The following is a 674-nucleotide window of genomic DNA, read 5'->3' as shown; positions in this document are numbered from 1 at the left end:
CGCGCTGCGTCCTTTAGGAGCGCTGTCCACAGCTGAAGGTGGATGAGTCTTCTTTTTTATGAGGTGAGGGTCAGGTGATCATTTCACTTGTTTTAATGTGTCTTTATGTCTGTTTTTTTTTTTTTTTTTTTTTTTAGAAAATTATTATTATCGCACGTCGCCTATTGTATAAAATTTGAATGTTAAAAGAAGCAGGTGCTGTAATTGTTTATTTCTATCAGACGTGTGACCTCAGAGTCACTGACAGACTTCCGGTCTCACCTCCAGCTCAGGCACAGTGTGGAGCTGATGAGACACTGGAGGCTGAGGACAGGCAGAGTGAGCCCTCTGGTGGACAGACCATCATTTCTTTCTCAAACAGCCAACTCACAGTCTTTGAGCCCTTCTTCATCACATGACCAGGGCTGCGTTGTGTGAGCTCCTCTCCACATTTCCCCTTCTCTAACTCGCCTTTGACTTCCTACATATTCGGAGTTTTCTTTTTGGCTAATGTGCTTCCTCGTCTCCCTCATTTGCACCTCTTGCTCATTCAGCTCTTTCATTTAGGCCCATCACTGACTTGTGGCTGGCCTGTCACTGACTGTCCTTGCTGTCCCATACTTAATGCTGAGGGCTGTCCCCAGATGTCCCTCCACGGTAAATGTAATCTGATCTTTAACATCCATTTCATAAAG

Source organism: Chaetodon auriga, chromosome 13 (genome assembly GCF_051107435.1).
Source record: "Chaetodon auriga isolate fChaAug3 chromosome 13, fChaAug3.hap1, whole genome shotgun sequence".
Taxonomy (NCBI): domain Eukaryota; kingdom Metazoa; phylum Chordata; class Actinopteri; order Chaetodontiformes; family Chaetodontidae; genus Chaetodon; species Chaetodon auriga.
This window is presented reverse-complemented; position numbering follows the sequence as displayed.